A 9419-nucleotide genomic window follows, 5' to 3' on the forward strand; every position below is an offset into this window, starting at 1 on the left:
AACAACAACAACAACAACATCCTTTGGGGTAGAGAACTACTTCCTCTTGCAGGTAAATTTGGGCCAGGTGTTCTAACATATCTAATCTGATTGAGTGTAGAACTTCTTGTATTAAACTAGTATTTTAGAATCTATTATCATAAATTAAATCCATCACTGTTGAATCAAAGACCTCCTCTACAGCCTATCCTAATTCTACCACATGGAGTTTCCATTAAGAGCAAGATCATGATAGCAAGCTTGAGACATTACACTAAAAAGAAAGGTCTCAGGATATACTCTTGAAAATCACTGAAGAAAATCTCATGGATCACAGCAGAAGTTAATTAGTTTTTGATGCATCATCAGTGAAGAGTAGTTCCTGAAAAAAACATTTGTGGAAGACATGATTTTGAAAGATAAAGCACATCACTTTCACACAAACAAAATATGTTTGTGTGAACACACTCACCTGACACTTTGCCTCAAAGATAACCAAAGGGACATGCACAAAGTTTATCAACAGTTCAAAAAGACAAGTAGTTCTCCACTCACCCAACAACTCAGTGCACACACTGAGTGCTTAGGTTGGACTTTACATTAAATTGTATTTGATATCAGAATATTTAGCACAGTATTTTATTTTACTAAAGGTTTATTAATTCTTAGCCAGAAAAAAAAATGCTTTAGAGCATTGGATGTTTTTAGGAATTTAAGAGTGACTGACAGAAAAATCTGCTACCAAGGATCTCTTTAAAGTGGTAAAAAGCAAAAATGTGACTTAAAGACCAAAGTGTGCTGACCAAGTCATGGTATTTTCAACCACTTCATATGCATGCAGAAGCTTAACAATGAATAAGGGAGATAAAGTAATTAATGCCTTTGAATTACAGTATTGGTGAAGAAAATTGAATATGCCACAGTTTACCAAAATAAATCAATCTGTCCTGGTAAAAATGCAGTCACAGTGCTTCTCAGAAGGAAGGATAAACAGAACGCCAATGAAAAAGAGGGAGACCCTCAGGACGATGTACTTCAATGGGTTTAAGTAGAGCAGAGATTGTGAGGGTGGTGCAGGACTTTATTTTGTTATATACAGGACAGCTATGCATTGGACCGAATTGGACAGCACCTACCTCACAAAAAAACACATTTCAGGGAATCACAATCAACAGCTGAAAAGGCAAAAACTACTTGTTTCACGTACATAGGAATAACTTTAGAAGTTTATCTGCTGGCCACTAATAGTATTTAAGGACAAATAAGACTACTGCAAAGGAAACAGGAAGTCTAGCAAACCAAGAGGTAGCACTGGCTGACCACAAGCCCCTCCATCTCACCATGGATAAACAAGTCTGACTGCATTGCTTAACTTGAGAAAATGCTCTTCCTCCAAATACTGTGCCAACATCTGTATGTAGCAAAATGTCAAGAGTTAATCCTAGTAACAAAACCACTACATTTTTTCAAAATACACTCATATTACATTCAAAATTACTGTTTGTTCTTTCTTCTTTTACTTCTTGAATGTGTAGGTGTTTCTGTTTCTTGTGTTTCTTCTTTTACACTGACAACAGGTTTGAACATTATTTCATTATCTTCATCATTATCTTCATCATTATCATTCAGTGTAGCCACTTCAGATATATATTCGCCTCTCCAAAAATGGTGTACAGACGGGTGTGGAGTCCTTGCTATCTGTACAGTTCTGAAGATCACTGTTGGTGACACTTCTTTCCTTTTTGGGTAAAACCAATGGAGGAAAATTATAATCGATTCCTTTATCGGCTAATATTTTTTCTCAGTAATTTTTCTTTGTGTTTAAATCTCTTTTCCATCCATAGCTTTTCTGTACGTGTTCGGTGTTTATTATATAGTTTCACTGCAGGATTTGATGGTTTTGAAAACGGAATATCCCAATCTTTGAAAAGTTCTTCATGTACCTTCTCAGGTGGCATGAAATCACACTTCAAGAGTCTTTCACTAAAAAGGTAGTTGTACATTGTTTCAGCAACAATCTTGGCAACATCATCAGACTCAAAATCCACAAAAGCATAACGTTTACTATTTCCTGTCTTTTTACTTCTGGACAATTTAAGTCTCGTAACAGTGCCAAACTGGGAGAAATATGACTTGAGTTGGGGTTCAAAAAGATCTCGAGGTATGTGACCAACATAGACAACTCCAGGAGTAAGTTTTTCTTTCTGCGTCGTGCCCTTGTGGATCTGTGCCACCTGCTTCTGAAATTTGGTCTGCTCCTGCGGGTTCAGTGACAAGAGGGGCTTCGCAGGGCCAGCAAACGCAGCCATAACCAAACTCTCGAAGCTAGATATATTTTAAATTTTATTTATATTGTTTGCATGCAGAATTCTCATGCATTGTGTTTCATTTAGGTGCATTGTTATTCACATATTCCTTCATTCATATTGAGTTTCATACAAAAATTCATAGCATTGTGTTTTAGGAAATGAATCACCATTGACCTATGCCTACTATTTACTCATCTTTTTAGGTCCCCACTGGATCTTTCCTAACTCCTTCACCACCACCCCATCCATCCACCAAATTCTGTGATGCTAGTGATTTCTCCCCTGCCCATTTACCATATCTTTGCTCCTTTCCCTTTGCCCTTATGGATTTATGTACATCTTACTAGTTATCCTTATATTTTTATAATAATCATCTTTTGCAGTATTCCTCCTCAAAAGTCTTAGTTCACTCAGCTTAATGCTTTCTAGATTTTCCTGTGATATATTTTATAAATTTTTTCAGTGATGCATAATATTCTATTGTGCGAATATACCACAGTTTCTCTACCCATTTATTTGGTTATGGGAATTTAGGTTATTTCTTTCTTCTTGCTATTGTGAATAATGCTGCAATGAATATAGGTATACTTATCTTCATTAAGGTTCTCTCCTTATCTCTATCACTGCTCTCTAGATGGATTCATCCATAATGACTTCATAATACCATTTGTAATGAATTCCAGTTGTCTCCCCAAAATATGTATTGCAACTTGATTGGGTAGTGATTCTCAATGGTTTGTTTGACAGTACAGTTGTGTAATGATATAATAAAGCATTTATGTAATGATCCACCATGATCTGATAATCCAATAGTTGTCAGAGAATTAAGTGTGAGATGCAATGGTCTTAGTCCAGTCACAGCCCTGATAACAATGTAAGAGAATTTTATCTGTGATGTGGCCAGCAACACCTTTTCTTTTCTAAGAGGTAGAGGGCAAGAGAAGTAATCAAAGATTAGGACATACAACCAGCAAGAAAGAAGAGCTGAGAGTGGGGCACATCTTTTGCACCTAGATTCCTGCACAGGAAACCTTCTAGATCAGGGGAAGAATGAGATTAGCATGGAAAACTCCAAAAACTGTTGGGTCTACATATGGTGAGAAGAGACGAAGACCTATTTCCTAAACTGTGAGCCAACATGGAGAAAACCCCTTACCTTAGAGAATTTGGACTTCTGGCCTCTTAAACCATAAAACTAGAAATTTACATTTGTCAATGCCATCTACTTAATGAAGATATTCCCACATTTATACCTTCATTTCTCTTATCTGGTTTTAGGTTCAATTATAGAATTAAAGATTGTTGTTACCAAGCTGACTTGGAGTCCTTGTATCTCATATATAACAAAATGAAACATTCCCTGGTTCTGTACCTTCTTCGTGATTGTCAGAATTGTTTGAGTCCATCATGACAGCTGTTGTGTCAATCCTTCTAACTAAGCATTTCTCTTGTTTCTGTTGGCTCTGAATTTTAACATGACATCTTTTTCTAGCAATTGATCTTTCCTGTTGACCTGTCTCAAGTAAGTGACAAAGTAATGGTTGCTTTTAACTTTAATATTACTATAATTACTATGCTTTTAATTCAGCATATATTTAACTATATAACCAAAGATGATGTCTTTAATTAGATGTTTCATAAATATATCAGTGTTATAATTTTTTAAGTGTAATTCTTACATTTTTCTGTTTCCAAACTCATTCTCACTGCAACTGCCTTCCATCCCTTCTGATTTTACCTCCAAATAAAAAGCACATCATCACTCGTTGATGGGATAAAGTCATAATAAAAGGAGTTACCCATAATTTCTGCCTTTCATAACATTCAGTCTGTAAGTTCTATTGAACTTTAGTGATCCTCTGTTTGCCTCTTCCTCGTTTCTGCCACCACCATCTGAACCAGTCATCATCATCTGTTGCCTAGAACATATCAATGTTTGCCTAAATGACAGCTCTGCTGACCCTCTGTCCTCCCAAAACCACCCAAACTATTTGCCATGGACAATCCATTATTATCATAAAAACAACAGAAATATTTCATGCTTCACTCCTTATCTCAATCCCTAAATGACTTCTAACTCTACTTAAAAAATATTCAAGTTCCTGAGTCTACCTTCAGCCTCTTACCTACCTGCCTAACTCTCCAACCTTACTTCAAGCACCTCCCTTATCATTACTGCTGAAGATTCCCAGATTGCTGGCAATTTCCATAACACTAAAACTCTTTCTTAACCCAGGAGATTTGCACCTGTTATCTCTTTCTTTCTCCTGGCTCTTATTAGCTGTTCTTAATTCTTCATGCTTAATTTTATTTTAGTTTTAAAATAGAGTTTATTGTGGTTTACTAAAAAAAAAAAGTAAACGGCCTCTCAGAGCATGGGAACTGCTGATAGCCCACCCCCCCAAATATCTCTCATGGTGTTACCTGTGCCTCAGCCAAAGTGAAGCAAGGAGAGAGGGGTACTACAAATTCATGAACTTTTTTTGTGACTGTACAGACTAAGAATGAACTCATTTCAATTAAATTTTTTAATAAGCATGTTTTTGTAATTGTGTTTCTTTTCCCTCCTTATCTCAATATTTTCTCACTCTTCATCTATCTAGGCAAAGGAATCATCATTCATTTTTTTTTAAATTATTTTAATTTTTTGTTTGTGTACCATCAAATCAGATCTGACTGGTACAGGAGATTGTCCCTCCTTCTCCAGCAGAGCATCTGGTGTATTCAAACTGTGCCCCTCTGGGATTGCAGTGCAACTTCTTGCCACTAGGCCACCAAAGCTCCCTCGGAATCATCATTCTTATGCTGTTCTCTCAGACCTGCATTATTTGTGTTCAATAGGAGGTAATGACTGACTTAATCAATTTGTATAGTAGATGATGCTATGTATCATTCTGCATTCAGAATCCAACTTCTTCTCATTCTTGTTCCCAGAAAATCTGAGGCATTTTGAGTTAGTTCCTTACCAAGCCTTTTTGGTTGGCTTTACACGATTTGGTCTCCCCTGCCATCCTGTGCAGGGTCACATGGGGTTGGGGTTGAGTAGTATTTTCAGTCTTCTTGATGCTAATATAATTTGTTTGAATGATCTTGCTAAATTTCAAATGAAAATTCAAATAAAAAATATTAATATCTTTACTTAATATATGTTCTTTTGTGTGCATAGAAACCATAAGTGAGAAACAAACAAGATTATATACATATTACATACAAAATGGGGGAGGAATACTTGTATGTTAATACTGTATCCTGGAGAGATCTCCAGGTTATGGTCAAGCTCAAGAAAATTACTCATTAAGCAGAGGCAACAGACTTTTCTCATAGTAATGACTCCGTCTCCTTCCCCACAGCGTTTGCCAAAAGGCTCAGATTTGAGTAAAGGGGAGCCCTGTGAGCACAGAATCCGTGCATAAGGGCTGCAATATGTTGAACTTTGACAGGTGGGTACTCAAGGAAGTAAGTTTGGAAGGAATGGTTTCTCCCCTGGGGGCTGATGGTTTGGTTACTGGGTTTCCTGGTTGGCACCAGGGCTCTTTATGGTAGAGGAGGCCTGGCCTTGGAGTTTTAGCACAGTGTGATATTGCTCGGCAATGCAAGCTGCCTTCTTCCAAAGGTCTAGTTTCACAAGCATAATGTTATTTCTGCAGCTCAGCCAGGGTCTGGTCTTGTTTAAGATGTCATCACAAGTGGTCAAGGCTTATTAAAGTTTCCCAGCTCCAGTGCTATAGCAAAAGACTCTTTCTGCTGACTGGAGAGACTCACCAAATTTCTGAAGCTCTGTCTACAGAATCCTTATATTTTTCTGGCCTTCTTCTAACTTCTTGTCCACATCAGTAGTGAAAGTCTTGGCTGAAGTTGGTGGTTCTAACATTTTCTGATACTTCTGCAGCTCTTCCGAGGTGGACTTTAGCACTGCTTCACACGGCTTTAATTTAGCTTTAACCTCCTGGAGTTGCTGGCCATGGAACCCTGCCAGCCGTTGTGACCTCCGTAAGGACATTTCAGACTCAGATTGTTGGTGGGCTACTCGTTATTGTCTGGCTTCCTGTAAGAGGGCTTTTAAGCTCTTCAAACTTTTCATCCTATTCCTAAAGCTCTTCTTAGTAAAAATTTGTGGCTCCTTGAGAATCTTTAGTTTCTCTTCATACATTTCCTCCAACAATTCCTTCTGTGTGTCCAGATATTCACTGTACCACTGTTTCCATTGTTGTATCTGCTCCACCATCTCATTGCAAATTTCATCACAGACCTGCATTTCCAGCTGTAGCTTTTCCTGCCTTTCTTTCAAAAGCAGTATTTTCATAGCTTCTACCAACGGCAGGAGTTCCTCCTTGGTGTACATGGAAATGTCAGCTTCATTTTCTGTGTTGTAATCAAGGCCTGGGATTAGCTTAGGCTCTGTCTCTAAGCTGGGGGATGACCAAAGACTGTGTTCCTTGATGAAAGAATGCAGGGATGGTAATCCCTGTTGCACAGATAGGGCATACAGAAGCTGGCTGGCAATAGCTGAAAATTTGGCCACATAAAGGGTTTCATCATAGGTAGAAGCACAGGGATTCACATTAACAATCATATACAAACAGCCTCGGCTTGTAAAGAAGCCTTGGAACACTCAGGTCAACTTGCTGTCATGGAAAGGAAACAAACTTTGCTTTGACCAGTTCTGCTGATTCCGAAGGCAGCAATACAGTGGTCTAGATTGTAAAGAAAAGTGTTGTGTACTCCTTCCTTCAGCCATTTGCCACTCTTTTGATCTTAGCAGTACTTTGAGCCAGCCAGATCACATAGTGACAACTCACTGATCTTGGAAATTAAATCCCCCTTCCCCTGAAGGTGCAAGATTTGGATGGAGAAGATGCTGTGACTGCAACTAGAGTTCTGGTTCAAAAGGGTACTGGCAAAGCTCTGGTTTTTATGACCCAACTTTCAGCAGTTTTCAGGCTTCCTCAGGATCCTGAACATGAATCCAGTTGAGATCTTTCACATAGGGATTGCCATTCTGATCTTTACACAACTGTGGAGTCTACCTCTTGTGTTATTTGCTAGGTGGTTCTAACAGGTCAAAGATTATTGTAGATCTCGAATGAAATCCAGATGGAGAAGTGGATGTCTGTTGGGACACTTATTGGGGCAGTGTCAGGCTTTGCCCATTGATGATTTGTCTGGTAAAGTGATTGGTAGAGGAGAGCCCATCAATGCCACTATCAAAGCTAGTCCTGGTACACATCCGACTTTCAATTTGGATACTTCTCTTCAAGGAAGTAGGTAACTTTTCCTCTGGGAAGCCTCCATTTAGCAGAGCCAGCTTCTTCATTTTCTCCTGCCGGATCTGCTTGCTGTCTAGCCAGATTACCTCAATGGAAAGCAAGGTGTTGGATGAGCTGACCTTGAAAATTATTAAAGATCAGAGCTAGAGATCGAGGTAGGATCCCTCTTTCCTTGATGTGTGGGTTGTGTGGGTTTTTCCTGAGTTGATGACTCCTTAAGTAGAAATGAGGCACTTCTTTCCTTTGAGTACATCTTTTACTGCCTCCTTCATGGCCAGGTCGAAGAAGGCTGCCTGCCCCACTTCTGGTCCAAAGATCTGTGTGCAGCTTGGGTGAGCTCGGCCAATTCATCTTTCATTGCTCTTCAGAGCAAGAGAATCCTTGGCTGTTTGTGAAATAAGTTTCCACATTTTCAATGTGGACACAACCCTGATCCTTCTGTCATTCTATATCTGAAGGTAGCAAAGGTCTGATCCTCGGGTATACTTTCACCTTCTCTGTATTATCCTCAGAGAGAACCTGTTGCTTATCCTCCGAGGAGGAAGAGATGGTAGAGTAGTCTGAAAGCAGGTCCTTGCTTATCACAGATCCCAAATCTGCTGCTGTGGATTCAAAGATGGAGGAGCCTGCTACCTCCTCGTCAGACAGCAAGCCCAGGGATGGAGAAAGGATCCCTTGTGATATGACAGGAAGTACAGTTTATCTGAAAGCCAAGAGACTCTAGCTACCTCTCAGGTACCAGCTCGCTCACACCTAACAGTCAAACTCCGCAGCTACTAAGAGCTCAGCTCCGCTTGCCACTTTGTCTTCCATACAATGTTTTAAACGACGCCTTGCGTTCATTTAACCAATCAGATAGTGAGGGTTTCAGTGACCAATCAACGAAAGGCAAGCATGAGAGACAGTTTACTGCGGTTTGACCTTTTATTTCTTTTGCGCTTCCGGGTTACCAACTGGCGTGAATGTGGAGTTGGTTGCTCTGAGATTCTTCCCGTTTAACCCGTTTCTTGAGCCCTAGATTTTTAATTTTTTTTTTTTTTAATAAAGAATCTGAAGGAAAACCTGAAGCGTCAACTGCCAACTCCTCTCTGTCTTTAGCATCACTACTTGCGGGGAACTAACAAGAGAATTGGTTCACCGGTCTTGCTGCATCTTGAGGGCCCATGCGTAATTTTAAATACAGCTTCCTCAAAGAGATCGTTCTAGGTTACCCGTCTCCTTACTATTTATTATCATATCTGGCTTATTTTCTCTTAGAACTCACCGCACTGTGTGATTATCCTGTTATGTTTGTATTTTACTATCTAAGCAGGTTTCTGCCTGGCTCACTTTTATATTTAATGTGCCACACAAAGTTCCCAGTAGAAATGTGGTGCTTATGAATGAAATAACATATAAGTTGAGTATGAAAATTTGAGTATTGGGAAATGAAATAGCTCGTTTCATGGCTTGCATTTGTCTAAAATAATTGAATCCAGGAAGTGAAATTAGTTGAGCGATTCAGGTCAAGTTAAAGGCCTTTGTTTGAAGTTGCTTACTAGCTCATCCACTTTTTGTGCCCAGAAAAGCAGTTATCATCAAGTCAACTCTGCCTAGTATCAACCCCATGTCTATCAAAATATAACCACGCTCCTTTGGGTTTTTAACAGTTTATTTTTGTCTATTGGCTTATTTTATACATTTCTTTATTTTTTATTACAACTTTAATGAAGATTTACAAAGAGTTCCAATCCCTCCATAACCTCGCCAGAATTTGTTGTTTGCTGCCCTGTCAAACTTTCCTGTTGTTGCTGGGGTGAAATGATATCTCACAGTTGTTTTTATTTGCCTCTCTCTGATAGGTATTGTAGATTTTCATTGTTTT

General features: G+C 38.9%; 2 pseudogenes; both read right to left on the reverse strand.

The window, feature by feature from the left end:
• Positions 1-1618: 1618 nt before the first annotated feature.
• Positions 1619-2288, reverse strand: LOC102872480 (annotated as a pseudogene).
• Positions 2289-3112: 824 nt separating this feature from the next.
• LOC102872886 lies at positions 3113-8233 on the reverse strand (annotated as a pseudogene).
• Between the last annotated feature and the right edge of the window lie 1186 nt (positions 8234-9419).

This window comes from Elephantulus edwardii, unplaced genomic scaffold (genome assembly GCF_000299155.1).
Source record: "Elephantulus edwardii isolate Elephantulus edwardi_28Jun2011 unplaced genomic scaffold, EleEdw1.0 scaffold00171, whole genome shotgun sequence".
NCBI classification, from domain to species: domain Eukaryota; kingdom Metazoa; phylum Chordata; class Mammalia; order Macroscelidea; family Macroscelididae; genus Elephantulus; species Elephantulus edwardii.